At 48.9% G+C, this 18,526-nt stretch overlaps 1 protein-coding gene across 1 annotated transcript in view; it reads right to left on the reverse strand.

Annotated features, from left to right (window-relative positions):
- Window positions 1–18,526, reverse strand: part of GALNT9 (polypeptide N-acetylgalactosaminyltransferase 9) — a 681,070-nt gene that overhangs the window by 549,574 nt on the left and 112,970 nt on the right. The window lies entirely within an intron of this gene.

Raw genomic sequence — 18,526 nt, forward strand, 5'->3', positions numbered from 1 at the left:
TTAAGATGGAATTAAGCGCCTGTACCATGCAAGCCATAAGGACCGTGGGGAAAGCAATTGAGGGAATTATTACATTTTATAATTATAACTGGTCCATTAAAAGTTGGTCCAATAAGAGACATTACCTCACCCACCTTGTCTCTTTAAAATCCTGGGACCAACACGGCTACAACAACACTGCAAACAATATTAAGCTGTCAGCTCCTGGAGGCAGGAGCATTTTATAATTATGTGACAGGGCGACTGACTCTCAAGCACCACCTTCGGGCCTCAGGGTGTTGCTGCAAATGTCCCCTGTTCTGATTTCCCTCTTCCAGAGTCCCCAATAACTCCATGGAAGCTTTCTGAATAGAACTAGCTTTTTGCGGGGTTGTACACCTCCGGCATCTCTCATCCAGCTCAGACTCTCAGGTACCGCTTTGGCACATGTATACATGAGGGCACACAGGCCTGGGTTCAATCTCTGCTCTCAACTTTGTTATTGCAGTAAAACAAAAACAAAAAACCCACAATGGTGGTGGTGACCGATCCCCACCCAAATCCACGTGGTTCTTCAGCAACAACTGGAACAGGAAAGTGAATTTTTCATACCCTGTGCTACTGAACCAACAGCTCTCCCATCAACTGTCCCATCAACTGGAGGAAGGTGACCTCCGTGCCTGCTATCTCAATGCAGAGGGGCAGTCAGTAAAACCAGCAACTTCTCTAATTGTGATATTCAGATCTATTTTAATTCCAGGATTGGTCTGATCCTTCCCCAACAGCAAAAACATCATGTTACTATCAGTCCCAGTGCACACCCACTCTTTAAATATACATGGAGAAATCATTAAGCAGCAGAACCGCCTAAAAACCAGATTGAAAAACCTTGCTAATGGAACAGGAAAGATATTTCTAACGAACAACAACAACAACAGGGTGTGTATGATGGTTTGTTTGTGTCTAGATGGGGAGGTGATGTTTGCAGAAAACCCAAAGCCCCAGGAGACTCCAGCAAAATAAGAAGTACTACAATATTCTGCTTATACAGAAAGCTGAATTATGCTCTAATGGTATCTCCTAACCCAATATACAAGTCTGTTTCATTGAGGTTTTTACCCAGGAGACCACACACAGGTGTTTTTTTTAAATAAATACTTTGCCTGCTACAACCTCCTTCTATAATGCAAAAGTCAATTTTATGTCCATATATCATGGATTCAGCCACCAGGTGCTCAGATGTCAGAATATTGAAATAACAGAGTCTGTGAATGCTTCTAAAAGTAGTAGAACAGCTCCAAGATGGTCGCAGTTTGCGCTTATGTCATGTGTGCATCTGAAGACCTCAAAGATTGACAAGGACCCTGCAGGGCATGTTATTAAACTCATTTTGCTGGTGGGTAGACTGAGCCTTTGGCAGGTTAAATGAGCCACTCAAGAGCCCAGAGCTAATCAGTGGCAGAGACAGGAAAAGAACCAGAAGTCCTGACTCACATTCTCTTCTCTAATCATTGCCAAGCATTTCCTTCCATAGTGAAGGCAGGTGGAGATCACAGAGGTGTACAGGTGGAAAGAACCTCTAGTCCACACGCCCTTCCCCCCCGCAGAGGCAGAATTAAGTATACCGATCAGCAATTGTCAGAATAGGTCCGAGACATTCTCTCACTTAGATCTTCATGCACTAAATTGCCTATTATCTCCCACACTGGCAAGATATATGTGCTCACATTTAAGATCCTAGCTAGCACTAACCTCTAGGGCAAGATTCTTAGTTTGTGTAAATAAGTGTCTGCCCATTAATCTGCCCCTCAATGTTTTTGCCTAGTGTGATTCGATAGTTCATACAGGAGCATCTAGAAATCTCTTCTCTGCTAATCCAAAAAAATTACACCACTTCCATATTGGAGATGGGAGTCGAAGAGGCCAACTCCCATCTCCAATATGGAAGTGGTGTAATTTTTTTGTCCCTCCTCCCCTTTTTCTCTTTCTCAGTCCCATTTGTCCATGCAATTATGGTAAAAGCATGCAGAGAAGTACATGTTTCTGTAAATTTGTTTGCACAGGCAAGAGGCAGAAAATCTGGCCTGTAACAAGAAAGCAAGCAAGCAAACTAAACCAGCTGCAAATCTCAAAAGTCTTTATCGCAAAGTATACACATGCAAGGAAATGGACTGCGAAGCAGGCTTCATTGCTCACTTTCATGCTCTCCAGCGATGGATGTATTAGATGGAGCAAGCATGAGCTCATCCTCTGTTTTGAAATTACGTGTCGGGTTGCAGGTGCCTCTTATCTGAGGGGAGATCTCATGGGTGTGATGTAAGGCTGAGCAGTTCTGTCAACAAGACTGCTGCTCTTATCAAAAGCTAGTACATAAGTAAAGGGAACTGATACACAGGAACAGCAGAGCGGCAGGGCGGGCGGGGGAAGAGCTGGAGGGATGAGATTCATGTGGCATGATATGACAGCCTTGAGCCGGCTCAGCACCCTGGTACTAATGCAGTTCACTGCCATGCAGGGATCCAACCTCAAATTCCATTTGCAGGCTCTTTTTCCCTATGCCAACACTATGGAAATGAAGGGGAGGGGGTGTTGCCTGCTGTTTCCATAATGACCCTGTAACAACAAGCTGATTTGGATCAAAAGCAGTGCTCCAAAAAGGGCGTTAGTAAGCCGCAATGATCTTTCTTGGGAGGATAAATATAGCTAGTCATCATGCCGCATGGCTTCCAGCTTCCTAAGCTGTGGGTACTGGACGAGCCCCAGGGGAAGGTGAATCTACAGGAGGAATTCAGACAGCAGGTGTGTCGGAACTAGGGGTTGAGGAGGGTGCTTACCGAGAACGAAGCACCTGACATGGAAGCAAAAGCTGAGTTCTGTGGAAGCCATAATCTGATCAACTCAGATTAAACCAAGCAAGATCATTACGGTTAGCGGGATTGCAAGACAGAATATCAGCCAGGCTTCCCATGGGAGTTAGGCACCCAACTGCCATTTGTGCCTTTGACATTCAACCCCAAATCTTAGTCACTCAGGAGCTGTTTCAGCAGCTGCAAAAATACCAAACAAAACAAAGTTACAGACAGATAGATAGTGGGAAAAGAAAAGGTTCTATTACACATAAACCTGGCCTGGAAATAGATTTTTGAGGCTCTCCTGAACCCCAGATAAATGAAGCAAAAAGCAGCGTGCATGTTGCACAGGTCAGAGGAAAGCACCTCAAGTCATCCTGCATAAACAAGTGATCAAGGCCTTGGTCCCGCCACAAGTGCCTGGTGGGAAGATACCTGCACTCAGCCCCTTAAAAGCCAATGTTCCATTCGGGCGGCCCCCATTGATCTCAATGGGGCTCCACATAGGCTCAGGGATCTGCTGACTCAGAAATCAATGCAGGACTGGGGCCGAATGCTAAGCTATAGGGGACCCCTCTCTGTATATAGCTCAGCACCAATCAGTGTCAGTGACTGGGAAATGGGTGGTAGCATCTGGTGGTTAGAGCAGGCCTCAACAGGCAGAAGGCAGAAACCAGAGCCTGGGGTCAGACTGAGGACTGAGGCCAGGCAGGAGCAGGGCTGGGTCCTAAGCAAGCCTAGGTACTAGCCCAGCTTTGAACACCAACCAACTGGTTCTGCTGGACTTAAGATCCGGTCTGCTGACTCTTCCAACCAATCAGGTGGGGTAGCCAATTAGGCAGCCTATGACAGCCAGCTGTGCTCTGTTGCAGGCTCTGTTTCCTGATGCTCTCCAAATGAATCGGTCTCAGACCGGTACTGCTCGGAAATCCGACCGTGGCTGAACTGCAGTCAGCTCTTCACTTTGGCATCATTCTTTGCTCTGCCTTCCTGCTCTTCTTGATCGTCAATAAACTTCCCCGGCCATAAACTGCACAGGACTCCAACTACAGCTTCCTGCCTCCACCTCTGCTTTATTAACCCCCCGAGGCGTTTGCAGGCTTTTTAGGAGTAAAGAGATAGACAGAGGGAGAACTAATAAAAGCATGTGACTTGCTCCCGGCCAAAACTGTTCCCCCCCCAACACACACACTGCTCTTTGCTCCCCACAAAGGCATGTTGGGTCAAGTACTTGAAACCTTTATTAGACACACCACTCAGATGTCTGCGTGACTCATCTGCTCACCAGCTCTGCAGGAGAAATTGCACTTAGTTACCAGTGGTTGATGGGCCTCTAGGGACTCATGACGCAGCTGTGGGTAAACAAGCAAAGATATACCATGTTGTCTGCAGCACAGCTTTATGGACTTTTCTGTTTTGAGTTACTGGGTCAAATAAGGGCTTTGATTATTACTCACTTTGGGTTAGATTGGCCTAGCTGTCACTTAGCCGCCTAGGGGAGTAAGGGCCCCTCTCCACTCACTCTCCGCTTGGCCATGCTCAGGATGAAGAGAAGGGACTCTTGACGCAATGTTTTCCCCCGGGAGCAACGGGGTGAGGGGATGGGTGGGAGCAGGGCCGGCTCCAGGCACCAGCCAAGCAAGCTGGTGCTTGGGGTGGCAGCTTGTAGGAGGCAGCATTCCGCCCAGTCCTAGGGTGGCACGGCCGCTTTTTTGTTTGTTTGTTTGTTTTGTTTGTTTGTGTTTGTTGTGCCGCTCCAGCCGCCCTATAGGGGGCGGCGGCGCGGAGGACAGGAGCGCCCTGCAGCAAGCCTGGCAGGGCAGTCCGCGTCCTTCCCTCCCAGACGACTGGAGTGGCGTGGAGCCTCCCGGCAGGCGGCGCACCGGTCGGGGCCGCGTGATAGCGCCCCGCTGAAGCCCTGGCCGCCCCCCTTCTCTCTCTCTCTCTCTCCCCCCTCCCTCCCCCTCCCGCCGCTAACCGGGGCACATCTGCAGGGCAGGGAGTCCCCCTGCACCCTGGCTCCGGCTGCGCCGCAGGTTTTTTTTGTTTTTTGTTTTTTTTGCTTGGGGCGGCCAAAAAGCCAGAGCCGGCCCTGGGTGGGAGGCGGCCTGGTTCTCAGTGCCCTCAGCCAGCCAGCTAGCGCAGCTGGCCAGGCTTCCCATGGGGGAACAAGCTGCTCCAGGAAAAGGGGGTGAGGTAATTTAGTGTGATTCTCTGGTTCTCTGCTCGCTGTCGGGGTGGTGCCGCTACTCGCACACCGCCCCTCACCCAGTTTGGGTTTTAAAGTCATGTCCTTAGAGCCCGTTAGTTCTAAATAAAAAACAGCAAAGTGACACTTCTATGGCACCTTTTAACCCCCAAAAGCTGAGACATGGCTCACGACATCCCTGCCCTGTCAGGCAGCACTAGCCCCTTTTGGGGCTGTCTGAAATAGGCCCTGCTCCTGCCAATGGCATCCTCCCTGGCTGATGCCCAGGGCCTGCTGAAGCAGATTGCCATCTCACACCTACAGCTGAGGTGACCCATGGAGACTGAAAGGCAGAGCAGATTCACCAATATTGTGAAAGGCACTTTGGGGGAGCAGGAGAAGAGAGAGAAACAACGTCAAGAGGAAGAGCAGGCCGGGAGAGGCTACGACAGCCGGGGAAGCTAACCGAGTATTAAAGCTGGGGATCACTAAGACATCCAAAAGGAATCAGAGTCATGGATTGTTCTAGTATCCCAGTAAAGATGAACAGATATTTGCTTAGAACAACGGGGGCCTGTCCAAAGTCAAGTCAACAGAAGTGCTCCCAGTGACTTTAATCTGCTTGGGCTCAGGCCCTTAATGCAGTGTTAAAAGTTTAACAACTATCCGAGCCAAAGAGAGATGAACGTGTCCCGGTCTCCTAGGTGTTCCCATACCCCTGGTACGAATTTCAGACCAGTTCTTGTCTCAGTCATTGTATGGTTCCTACGCCTGCATTGTCCGACTGGAATTTCTCAGTGAGTTCAGTAGCGGATTTACCATGGAGCCAGACCTACACTCCCGGGGGGCCCCCGACCAAGCCCACTCTTCTCCACCCCCCACTCTCTCCTGTGGGGGGCAGAAGCTTGGTGCTCCTGGCACTGAGGCTCCTGCTGCAGTAGGGCAGCCAAGCTCCCACTCCCCTGTCTCTTCTCACAGCTTGCTCCCTTCCCGCCCTCCCTGCCGCCGATCAGCTGTTTGCTGATCAGTTGTTTGCTGGCAGGAGGGTGGGGGATGAGCACAGCCGCAGCATGCTCACCTGGGGAGAGAAGGCAGAGAAGAGGTGGGGGTGGGGCTTTGGGGAGGGGGGTGGAACGACCAGACCTACTCTGGCTGCAGAGCTGCACAGCCAGGCTGAAAAAAGAAGGTGCTGCTCAGCTCCCCGGACTTTGCAGGTGGACACCACCTTCTGGGTCCTAGTGCTGGTTGAGCTCCCTTCTGTGTGCTGGGAGCCATCCTTCATCTTGTACAACAGTGAGTGCCCATGGTGGGCAGCGGCAGGCAAGGGAGGGGGACAGAGGCAGTGGGAAAGGAAGGGGCATGGGATGGGGAAGAGAAGGGGATAGGGCAGGGATCGGCAACCTTTGGCACGCGGCCCACTAGGGTAAGGCCCCTGGTGGGCCGGGCCAGTTTGTTTACCTGCCGGGTCCGCAGGTTCAGCCGATCGCGGCTCCTGACAAATGGGGGGCTGCAGGACGAGGGATGTGCTGGCCGCGGCTTCTCGCAGCCCCCATTGGCCTGGAGCGGCGAACCGCAATCGTCCGAACCTATGGACGCCAGGGGGCTTACTCTGGTGAGCCACATGCCAAAGGTTACCGATCCCTGGGATAGGGGAAACGGGGTCCCAGCATGCGGATCCCCTTGGCAGCAGCTGGGGCTCCCCTGTTAAGCAGGCCCATCAAACCCTCACCCTGACAAGTCCCACCTCCCCTGCATCTGTACTACCCCGATGAGCCCCCTCAGACACCCTCCCCACTGAGCCCCAACCACCTACACCTAGACCCCCACCCAAATGAATCCTTTAGATAAATCTCTGTATTAAGCATCTTCACATAACTTTCATATGACTTTGTATTATGCCTCTTCATATAACCCTGTATTAAGCTATTTTCATACAACTTTGTATCAAGTCCTTTGATATAGGAACTTTGTATCAGATCCCTATGTAGAAAAAGTTATAGAAAATTTTGTGTTAAGCCTTGGTATAAAGTTATAGCCCCTAAGGATAGTTAAAGTAGAAGAAAAATGTCTTTTTGCTAGGAGTAGAATAAGATTCCCCCTCCCCACACTCCCTTAATCAATTGGCATGTTGCGTGAATGAGCAAGGCGTGGAAGGCAAGCACCTCTAGACAGCTAGTTGGAGAGGGGATGGAAGCCAGACCCAAGGACAATCAAACTTGTCAAGTGGTCTCACTAAAGAAGAGCAGACATATTGACGGCCTGGGGGTGGGGTGGGATGGGGGGGGGGTTAGAATCAAGCACCTTCTTTTGGAAACAATCTCTTTGAACAGTATTGGGACAACACCCAGAAAGAAGCAACACAAAGGTCCAACGGACACAGATTTTGAATCTGGTATAGATTTGCATGAGAGGGAAGCTGCTATAAATGTGAGGTGTCTTGCAGAGGACCCTGGGTTTTGTCAACATCGGAGCATTGATTCAGATTGGCAGAATCCCAGCTCCACCCCTCCCCATCTAACTCAGCTGGCCAGTGAAGTTAAGGGGAGCAACTAGTTGGTAACAACAACAAGATGGAGTATGTGAGTGCATGGGTGTAATATAGATCATATGCATATGATACAGTGTTGATTGATGCATGTATTACCAATGAATGTGGCGTTTGCCTTATTCCCCCTGAAAAGTACTTTAAAAGTATTACCCCTGTGCAGTACTTTAAGTACAACCCCACCTCCCCTGCACCCAGACTCCCCCCCTCACCCCGCTAAGCTCCAACCACTTTCACTTGGTCCCCCCTGCAGACTCCCATTGCCCCTGCACCTGGCACCTCCCTATGCATCCAGATCCCCCACTGAGCTGCCTGCACCCAGACTTCCCCCCACAGAACCCTCTTACCCCCATCTGGATACCCCACACTCAGTCCCTCTGCACTTGGATCCTGCTGTGCCGCGTCTCATTGCCCCCAACCGGCCCCTCGCTCTGCGGACCGCCCCCCATCACATGCCCTATTTCCCCAATGGGGGTCCACAAATATGTTTGTCGCCGGGCCCACAAAAAGCCGGCCCTGAGTGAGTTGGATTTGGGGCTGAGGTTTCTGCCTTCCCACTCATTCTTTGGTGGTCAAAGCTGTCTTGAGGCCTTCAATGAAGAATGGGATTTACCTGACAAATGGGAGTGAACTCCTAATGCTGGGGCAGAAGCAGCTTTTTCCACCAGCAGAATTTGCATGTCTGTTGGCGTTCTCCATCCCGGACATACATCCTGACTCTGTTTCAGCCACACACAGAAAATAATTCCATCTCCAACCTGCACCTTTCACAGGTGGGAAGGCTATGGGTGAAATCCTGACCCCTGGGGAATCAAGAGCAAGACTTCCATTGACTTCAAAGGGGCCAAGCTTCCACCTTATGTCAAGTACAGTACACACAAGATTCCCTCAGCCTTCCAGGTTCCTTAACAAAAAGAGGAAAGCAACTTGCACGGGAAACCGGTGGCACCTGGATATCTAGCCAGGTGCAGCCTCTAGGCAGAGAAGAGCCTGGTAACACTCAGAATGGTGCCTTTGCTATTGTGAGTGCCTGAATCTGGTTGGCATGACAGTGACAAGGGATGATGCGTTGGTCTATATTGCTAATAAGGTGTAAGGGTTCTGCATTCTTCACCTACCCACAACTGTCTAGTGATTGGCATGAACATTAATCAGCTTATTTCATCTAGTATCTGCCTGAAGTTTCCTACCTAGGAGAAAATCTGTGTATTAGACACGCTTCTGATCACGGCCTTGAAACCCTGCGTTTCCACCCCACTCCTGAGAGGCCACGCCCGCGTTCAAAAGAAAGGATGTTGTGTTTTCCAGTCCCATGCCCCAATCCCTTTAGACAGATTTCATAGTAATTGTAAAGCCAAGTTGCCTGGATTGCGTGTGGCAGCTTTGTTTCAATGTTTATCCAAGGTGCTGCACAGCTCCAGCTGTGATCTGTCAGTGGTTATTTCCATACCCTTCGCTTCACCCTTGTACGCGAGCATGTACCAAGGAGCGAGCAGTAATTAAAAGAATTGGGGTCTATTTAATTACCTTCTGACATGATAGCGCAACGGCTGCTTTCAAAGCAGTGTGACTCTCTGGCAAATCGAATCTAATGGCAGTCAAACAGAGGCTTGGGATCTGCATCCCATTAGTGCAGGTTGTCTCCATTAGCAAAAAAGCAGGTTTCTCATTTCCAATTAACAAGGGAACATGCCCGTTTTAAGGCCAAAACCCCAGCAGAAGTGGAATTTAAAGGGGAAAATTTCAGTACCTAGCATTGACTGCCTCAGCCATGTACATGCCTCAGTTACTGCTTGAAAAATGGGGTTCAATTAAAAAGGTTTGTTGGTATTATCTATCATTAGTAACATGTAGCGGGCCCACCCAGGGAACTCTTTGTGCTATGGACTGTACACAGACACAGACACACACAGACACACACACACAAACAGAAGAATTCCAGGACTAAGGCTCCATTTCTGTATGTGCTACGTGTTTGTCTTTGTGTCGGGATTTAATGGATTCTAATTGTCACTCTCTCTTTCTGTATCCCTCAGACTGGGTATATTTTGATGCTTGATTGTATTTGTTGAAGGTCCCAGCAGTGCTGAAACCAGAATGATGGTATTTTATCTCCAGATCAGGTAGAGGGTACTGAGCCACGAGGACAACTGCCCTCCGGCCTCCACTTGCTGCCTCATCACTAATGACCTCAACCTTCCTGCTGGTTTTTAGCAACTCTTCCCTTCCATGACCTCTGCAGCTCTCCTCTGATCCCCCACCAGCCTCCTGCCCATGGGAGGTTATAATTATCTTTACAGGGAACTCAGGGAGGCCTTGACAAGTGTGACAAACACACACAACCGTCAGGGCTTCTGAGGGCAGTGCATGTGTAGCTGGAGTCTATCTCATTGCCTTCAGTGAGGCTGGCCGCCCCAATAATCTATAGCTGTGGTTTTTAACCTGTGGTCCACAGACCCTGGGGATCTGCAGATTATGTCTACGATTTTCAAAGGGGTCTGCACCGCCATTTGAACTTTTTTAGAGGTCTGCAAATGAAAAAAGGTTGAAAACCAATGATCTATTGCAAACATTTGGAGGAAGGAAAGGTTGTATGAAATGGGACACAGACATGAACTGTCCAATTATCAAACAAATCCCAGCCTGCCATTCTGTAAAACCACCCTGTTTATCTCATCTCGACAAAGAGACAGAAAATAGGGACTGGGGGTGGGGGGTGAGGAATAAGAGTAAAGAATTAACAAATTCAGAACAAATGGTCTGATCTGTATTGACTTCAGTGGGAGCTTTAGGTGCCGAGCACGTTTGAAGATCAGACCTCTTAAGTTCTGAAGGTCGTAAGAGAAGTTAGCAACCAAAACAAGGCAGGTGTTTCTGGAATGATGCCCTCATCTCACCTCCCCCCGAGTCAGGAAAACTGGAACTGGTCAACATTTTCTGAATAAAATAAAAAGTGTGTCAAAAATGGTCTTACTGCAGTGAAAAACCTGTTGACCAAAAATTTATGGTTTTTTAAGTTCAATTTTTGTTATGAAATCTGAAAAATTATAGGGTGATTTTTTCCATTGGGGGGGTATTTAAGTATTTTGGTTTTGTTTTTATTCTTTTTCCTTCCCTCCTGCATTTCCCTCCACCCCCCCATCCCACTTTTGTTCAGCAGCAAAATGGAAAAACACAAAAAGAGAAAAGTCTCTGTCTCTTTATGTTGGCCAAAATGGACTCTTGCACTCAAAGTGTGGCAACATTAGTTTAACTGGTAGCTCAAATTCTGCCCAAGGTTATTTCAGCCCCAGACACTAGGCTACTGATCGTAGGTCTTCTGTGGAAAAAAGGGAGTGTCAGAAGAGCTATTGTGTGTTTGCAGGCAGAGAGAAGGAACACTCAAATATTTTCATTCCTTGTAGGTATTATTCTTTTCTACAGTCTTCTCTACCCTGCCAAGGCAGCCTGTTCCTCCAGCAACCCTCAGATTCTGCCATGCAGTTTTCTTTCACAGATGGTATGTCACTCCCACATCTGACCTCAAGCGCAGGGGAAGCAGAGTGGCTGGAGGTTAAGCTGAATGGGCATGAAGGGAATGGCCTGACAAAATCACCAAGTGTCCCCAACAGCCCAGTGGAACGCACATGCATTGCAAACCTTGGCTGTTGAGTATTAGGCCAACCACCTTCAGGGCACTAACTTTGCAAAGCAGCTTATGCTGTCCACTAGGGACAGAGCTGAGCTGATCCGAGTCATTTAACTGGAAAGCTTAGGTTGAATTTGAACTGCATGCACAAACATAAAAGGTTTATCCATTAAGCCTCCCCTCCCTCCCTTTGTGTTTCTGCTTCAAGCTTAAATTCTCAGCTATTCTTATGCCCTGGGTGGAGTTGGATGAATAATTTGTACCCCATAAATCATTCATTGAATTCTGCCTCTTTTGTCTAGTTCAGAACAGTTAGCAAGAACATCACAATTTTCTCCTAATGTGTTCAACACTGTAAGCAAATAAGTTCTGGGCCTGGGGACTGTTCTTCAGCAGCTCACTATAAATATTCAAAATAGGATCTGTATTGGCTAGTTTTGATTGGACACGTGGATCATATGTTGCATTTCGATTCTCTGACTCAGGTTTCCGGTAAGAATCTTCACGTTTATAACTTCAGAATTCACTCTGTGAATCAGAGAAATGTAGAACTGGAAAGAACCACAACGGGCCATCTAGTCCAGTCCCCTGCACTGAGGCAGGACAAAGCATTATCTTCTAGACCATGCTTGATAGGTGTTTGTCTCAACTGTTCTTAAAAACCTCCAATGATGGAGATTCCACATCCTCCCTGGGTAATTTGTTCCAGTGCTTAACTATTCTTACAGTTAGGAGGTTTTCCCTAATGTCTAACCTAAATCTCCCTTGGTGCAATTTAAGCCCAGTACTCCTTGCTGAGGCCTTATCAGTGCTGAGTACAGTGGAAGAATTACCTCTTGTGTCTTGTTTACAACACTCCTGCTAATACACCCCAGAATGATGTTTGCTTTTCTTTTTCTTTTCTTTTCTTTTTTTTTTTGCAATAGTATAATATTGTTGACTCATATTAAGTTTGTGATCCACTGTGGCCCCCAGATCTTTTTCTGCAGTGTTCCTTCCTAAGCGGGCATTTCCCATGTTGTATTTGAGCAGTTGATTATTCTTTCCTAAGTGCAGTACTTTGCATTTGTCCATATTGAATTTCATCTTATTTATTTCAGACAATTTCTCCAGTTTGTCAAGATCATTTTGAATCCTAACCATGTCCTCCAAAGTACTTACAACCCCTCCCATTTGGTATCATCTGCAAACTATACAAGTGTATTCTCTATGTCATTACCCAAATCATTTATGATGATACTGAACAGAATCAAACCCAGGACTGATCCCTGTGGGACCCCACTCAATATGCCCTTCTTGCTTGACTGAACCAACCATAAATACAGTCTTCCATACTCTGCTTAAATTCATTTTTTTCCACAAAACATTCCATAACTCATTCACTAGAATATTAACAAAAAGAAACATATATATTGAATAAACGCAATCTGGTAAAAAATTCAAACCAACGTTCAGAGGACTTTTCAATTTCCCAGGTCTAAGCCAGCAGCGTAACTGCATAGTTTTCAATACATCAGTACTGAAACAGGCCTGAATTCTAATGCTGTTTTGGAAACAAAAGGCAAGATGAATGTAATGACTGGGGGACTGTGGCTTTTTTTCTTAGCTTGCTCTGGAGTTGTGACTGAAAATGCAAGAGACAGCATGAATGAGGAATGGAGACTAAGGACATAATGTTATGCTGGAGGAAAGAATGTTGACACATACATTAGGAGAGTCAAAAAATGGGTGCTACTGTTAATGCCAACTGTGATTACTTTGTGGTTTAGACACATAAGGTCCCAATCCTGCACAGGCCGACCCCGCCGTGACTAGTGCTCTACGCATGCACAGGGAACGGCCTGTATGCAGGGCCGGCTCCAGGCACCAGCCAACCAAGCACGTGCTTGGGGCGGCACCTTGGGCCGGGGCGGCGCTCAGGTTTTTATTAATTTATTTATTGGGCGGGGGCTGGTGCGGCGCGGCGCTGGGGGGGCGGGGGCTGGTGCTCGGAGGAGGGGCGGGGGCTGGTGCGGCACGGCGCTGGGGGGGGCTGGCGCTCGGAGGAGGGGCGGGGGTTGGCGTGGCGTGGCGTGGCGCAGCGCTGGGGGGGCGGGGGCTGGCGCTCTGAGGGGGGGCGGGGGCTGGCGCGGCGTGGCACCGGGGGGGGCTGGCGTTCGGAGGAGGGGCAGGGGCTGGCGCTCGGAGGAGGGGTGGGGGCTGGCGCAGCGTGGCACTGGGGAGGCGGGGGCTGGCACTCGGAGGAGGGGCGGGGCTTGGCGCGGTGCTCGGAGGGGCCGTGGCTTCGGGCGGCGTAGCGTTCTGGGGGGCGGGGATTCAGGCGGCGTGGTGCTGGGGGGGCGGGGATTTCGGCGGCACTGGGGGGGTACGGCGGCACGGCGTGGCGCTCGGGGGGGGGGGCGACACTCTTCTTTTTTGCGTGGGGTGGCAAAAAAGTTAGAGCCGGCCTTGCCTGTATGGAACAGCTTTTCAGGATCAAGGCCTTAGAAGGAACTGGTCCTAAACCATCAACCCATTTCTCGTAGCAGTGATTCTCCACCATTTCCCATCTAGCAACATGGGAAAGGCAGAGTGTTTTGTGACCCCTAGACACCTGTTCACAACCCCCAGATGGAAAACCTACGACAAAGTCCATCAGCCAGCCATCAGGTGGTGTTGGGTTTTTACTCACAGCTGACTGGGACTGGATTAGAGTTGGTATTCTAGAGGTGAGAGTCTGCATCATCCCCATTACTAATCTATTAAGACATTCAAGTCCCCCTCCCTCTAACACATGATTGATCTGCTCATGTTGTACATACACCCATTAGAGGCCATGAATATTTATGTTCTGCAGATTATGCAGTAAAATCATTTTTGGTGCTAGACTCAAAAAGGGGGAATTGCTAAAATAGTTATTAATGAGGAACTATCCTGTAATTACATAAATTGCATGCATCCTGTCAAAAGGCAACGATGCCTTGGACTTCCATATTGAATTAGCACACAAACGCAAACAACAGGCACCAGCAATATTTTACAGTTGATTCTTTCCCCAGCACAGAGCGTCCATGCATGCACAAAAGCACTGGGAGTAGCAGAAGACTTGGCCTCACAGATGGCATCTGTGCTCTATCCACCCCCTGTTTCTCTCCAGACGTAATTGGGAAAATCACCAGCAATCAGAGGATGTCAGCTGCTCGGAGCCCATAATGAAACAGGGCTGGAACAGCTGTGCCACATCTTTTTACAATTATCCTTCCCTCCACCTCTCTAATAACAGTTCCAAGAAGAATAAACCTCACTGTGCCTGAAATACCTCCAAAAAGGGTGCCCAGTTTCGGATGTGTCTATAGCAGGGAGAGGATAGCAATAGAGTAAGCTGCCTTACTGGACACAGTCAATTGCTGTTATGGGTGTCAAAATACTATATTGATAATGGGGATGGCTGGGGAGTGGATAGGGGAGCTGAGTCCACTCACGCAGGGGGAAAGTCCAACTTACCTATAGAGCCAGTAAATCAAAGATGCATAGGCACAAAAGGGGGAAGAAGGGGTAAAATGGGTATAGTAGATATTTGCTAGCCATCTACTTCTGTACAGCTGAGACTCCAATTCAGGAAGTCATCCCTAATCAGGACCATGTGCCTAAGTGCTTGCCTGAACCATGGCCTGAATAAGGGTGGAAATAGAATGGATACTTTTAAAGAAATGAGTAAGGATCTAAGCAAAATCCTAGAATGTTGGAGTCAGAGAAATGCAGGGCTGGAAGGGACCTTGAGAGGCCATCAAGTGCAGTCCCCTGCATTGAGACAGGACCAAGTAAACCTACACCATGCCTGACAACTGTTTGTCCAACTGGTTCTTAAAAACTTCCAGTTATGGGAATTTCACAAAGCAACAGAGGGTCCTGTGGCACCTTTGAGACTAACAGAAGTACTGGGAGCATAAGCTTTCGTGGGTAAGAACCTCACTTCTTCAGATGCAAGTAATGGAAATCTCCAGAGACAAGTATATATCAGTCTGGAGATAACGAGGTTAGTTCAATCAGGGAGATTTCCATTACTTGCATCTGAAGAAGTGAGGTTCTTACCCACGAAAGCTTATGCTCCCAGTACTTCTGTTAGTCTCAAAGGTGCCACAGGACCCTCTGTTGCTTTTTACAGATTCAGACTAACACGGCTACCCCTCTGATACGGGAATTTCACAGCCTCCCTTGGAAACCTGTTCCAGACATTAATTACCCTGATAGTTAGAAAGGTTATCCTAATATCTAACCCAGCGGTTCTCAAACTGTGGGTCAGGACCCCAAAGTGAGTCATGACCCCATTTTACTAGGGTCGCCAGGGCTGGCCTTAGACTTGCTGAGGCCCGGGGCCAAAGCTCGAAGCCTAAGTCCCACCGCCGGGGCTGAAGCTCTAGGATGTGGGTGTCCCTGCCTGGGCCCTTATCCTCAGCCGGGAGGATGGACAAGAACACAACTAGCACCCCTGACTCCTTCACCTTCACTCCCAGAGCATCACTGTGCAGCAACATGGAGGATAAGCGACATTTTAGATCAGGGATTGGCAACCTTTGGCACGTGGCCCGCCAGGGTAAGCCCCCTGGCGGGCCAGGCCGGTTTGTTTACCTGCCACGTCCACAGGTTCGGCCGATCGCCGCTCCCATTGGCCGCAGTTCGCCGCTCCAGGCCAATGGGGGCTGTGGGAAGCAGTGGTCAGCATATCCCTCAGCCTGCGCCGCTTCCTGCAGCCCCATTGACCTGGAGCGGAGAACCGCGGCCAATGGGAGCCGCGATTGGCCAAACCTGCGGACACGGCAGGTAAACAAACCGGCCCGGCCCACCAGGGGGCTTATCCTGGCGGGTCGCGTGCCAAAGGTTGCTGATCCCCGTTTTAGATTATTTCAGGATAACTTTAAATGGTGGAAAGATAAAGTGAGGGAAGATAGTTGCCAAGGGCAGGAGGAAATGACAGTTAAAGTAACTAAAGAGGTTTATGGTAACTGAAAAACATTGAATTCAAAACAAAAAAGTGTGTTTGTGGTGGAGCTGCTGCATAGTTGTGTCCCACTCAGATCCATGAACTTAGAGGCTCAAAATTCCTCTATTTTACACTGGACCAAGGCGGAAGATGGGGGTGGAAGGTCTGAAAGAGAAGGAAGTATAGGAAGATATGAAAAGATTCACGTCGACTCAGGAAATGGATGATAGATAGGAAAGAATAAAGTCATATTTTGCACTGATATAGCTCCTTTCATCCAAGGAACTCTAAGCGGTTAAACAAGGATCCCTTCATTCCCCACTGAAATGCAGCTGCCTCTGGGTTGGAACACACACCAACAACACAGCAGCTCCGGACAATAGTTTAGGCTAACAGTAAAGAATACTGTACTCAACTGAAATCACAGTGAAATAATTAGGTAGGCAGAATGTAATTAGCCAAGTTGGCGTTGAGCCATGACAGATGGATTTCCAAACTTGATGCTCAAACTTCTGCAAACTACCAACTCACTTACTGTTCAGCAGCCGCTATGATGATCATGAACCACCCCGGCTAGTCCATTCCTGGGGTTATCCTGAATGGGAGACCCGATTCCAAAGGAATTGCGCATTGGCTTTGTGATGGAGAGGCCAGAGTCTGTGCTGCACAAACACAGAGGATACAGCCTGGTGAGGAGGGAAATGGTCAAAAGGAACCAGTCGCCCAGTTTCTGGGCTGCTCTGGAGGTTGGTACATCCCCTCCTCCCCCAGTGAAATAATAATTTTGAAAAGCCATGAGAGCAATCATGCAGTAGCCGTAGCTGGCTGCCGACTGGCCCAGAACTGCTGGAGCACTCTGGGCTCATGCCATTCCCTCTCCTGCCCACAGCCACAGCTTTATGCTGGGTGGTGTAAGGAGGGACTGCATGGGGCCACATACACCAGCCTTACACTGCCCCTACAGTGAGGAGGGGAATTCTCCGGGGTGTCACTCTGCCCCTTTTACAGCCTCCAGGCACCAGTGAATGGTATAACGAGGCAGCAGCAGAGGTGCAAAAAAAACTGACCCTAGGGGTCTGTCTACACTGCAATGAGACACCCGCAGCTGGCCCACGACAGCTTACTGGGGCTCGCGGGGGGCAGGTTATGGGGCTTTAAAATTGCAGTGTAGCCATTCTGGCTTGGGCTGGAGCCTGAGCTCTGGGGATCCCGTGAGGGGGAAGGTCCCAGGGCTCAGGCGGGACATGGGCCAGCTGGGGGTGTCTCACTGCAGGGTAGACATACCCTCAATGTCCACATGGAACTAGGATGCAGTCAAACAACACCCCAGCACATGTGAGCTAAGCTAGGATTTCAGACAGTGGCAGGCAAGACCAGAATTAGTCAACACAACAGCTCCTGGGCTAATTCCTCAAGGGAGGATCCTCCTCCAGCTTCCAAAAACTGATGGGTTTGTGGACGCAACCAGGGGAGCCATCAACACAAACCCTTAGCTATCGTCCTGGGCATTGCAACGAACTACAGGAAACCTTTGGCTGTGCAGAATATGACACAGCTGAATGAAATGTTGTGATTTAACGGCAGGCAGCATTCCAACATCCTTCACGATCGCCCTCGCCTGCCACACTCACAGTTCCTCCCCACACTGGTTTTACAGCAGCGTCACTGCTTGGACGTCAATAAAATTCCACCAGCGTAAGGGAGATGTGTCTCAGACCCATCTCCATGCCCTTTCCCCCAGATGGTGAGATGTTCTTGAAGGAAGAGGCTTGTCGGGGGCAGGCGTTTTTCTGCATTGAGAAGTGTTTACAGAACGGCTTCCTCAAGATACATTTTTCTAAACCACCAGCAATTTCAGACACCTCCCCAACATCAGCCACAAGCCCTTGTTGTCAAGCATGGGGGGTTGCCAAGCTGAGCACAGACAGGAGGAAGGTCCCCTCGTTGTATGTCTGTAGCAGCATAGTGAAGTCTGTATGAATCACAGAGCTATTATCAGGGGTAAAATTAGCTCCTGTTACTGACAGCATCTATCACTCATTCGTACTCTAATCTCTACCAGGGGAAGGTTTTACAAGCAACAGTGATGAAAGAGAAGGGGGGGAAATCAAAGCGATATAGAGAGGAGAGGGGAAAAAAATCAAAGAAAAGATAACAAAAGCATTTGTGAAGCTGAAAGAAACAAACTACATTATATTACCGGGACCAAGGGATCCTTATCATGCCCTGATAAAATTTTCATTCATCTTGTTAGGATTTGCTTAACCTCTTGAGAAGATTCAACGTATTTCCAAGCATCCACAGCCCTATGCTGTCTTTTCCAGCCACACATTGCAGCAGCTTGTCTAGGTGGAAATCCTGATGCAAATACATTCAT

This window comes from Trachemys scripta, chromosome 15, assembly GCF_013100865.1.
Source record: "Trachemys scripta elegans isolate TJP31775 chromosome 15, CAS_Tse_1.0, whole genome shotgun sequence".
NCBI lineage: Eukaryota > Metazoa > Chordata > Testudines > Emydidae > Trachemys > Trachemys scripta.